The sequence below is a fragment of the Psammomys obesus genome, unplaced genomic scaffold (genome assembly GCF_907164565.1).
Source record: "Psammomys obesus unplaced genomic scaffold, mPsaObe1.curated_primary_1811, whole genome shotgun sequence".
In the NCBI taxonomy this organism is placed as follows: domain Eukaryota; kingdom Metazoa; phylum Chordata; class Mammalia; order Rodentia; family Muridae; genus Psammomys; species Psammomys obesus.
Window position 1 is genome coordinate 8,907,209 of NW_026596101.1, and position 989 is coordinate 8,908,197.

Here is a 989-nt window from a genome sequence, read left to right on the forward strand (position 1 = left end):
ACACACACACACACACACACACACACACACACACACACACACACACACACTTAACCTACTGAGTTTTAGCTCTTCATCTAGGAGTATGCCATTATCGAGTTTTTCTTGTCTATGTTGGCACTAGGACTGGTATGGAATATTATACAAGTCTTTTGCAACCATTTTGTTGATATTTCATGGGTAAAACTTCTCTGTCTAGAAAACAATACTATCTAACTATAGGTGTCCTGGTACTCTGTTTCTTACAATCTTTTTTTCTGCTTTTCCAATTTTTTTTTTATGAGCTTAATGTAGAAAATAAGTGACAGAGGGATGCCTAGCCTCTGCTAACACTTTGAACTCTTAAACTAAAGGCAGAAACAAACATTCAGGATATTCTTGGAGACACCGGTACAGTCAATTATTTTTCTTGAAAGTATCTGTAAAGCACAGGAAACAGAAGAAAACATTGATTATTATATCAAATCACATTTTTGTTTTTGCTGAGCAAAAGGAGCAAAGAAAGAGGAGACACCCGCAGAGTGAGAGAAATATGTACCAGCAGTTCATTTGATACAAGATTAGCAACAAACAACAACCAATGAAAAGAAAAATCTGCACTGATCAAAGTCAGTTTTAAAAGTAGAAAATATAACTCACTTTTTAATGTTGTAAAATGGGATAACCAGCATACATTTAAATGGGTTTTCCACAAAATTGCATTTAAACCATTTGACCTTTTAAAATGTCTTTTAGTCTAATATTTTTTTGAATGTTTCATTGAAATTCCAAATGATCTCCTGAAGTGTTTTGAGTGTTTAGGAGTTAGAATATGTGGGTTCAGGTTTTAACAGTTGGGGGAACTAGGTTGAGCAGGTTAACTTCTTTTTTTTAATTAAATTTTTATTTTATTACATTAATTACATTTTATTCACTTTACATCCCAGCTGTGGCCCCCTCCCTGATTCCCTCCCAATCCCACCCTCCCTCCTTCATCTCCTCCCATTCGC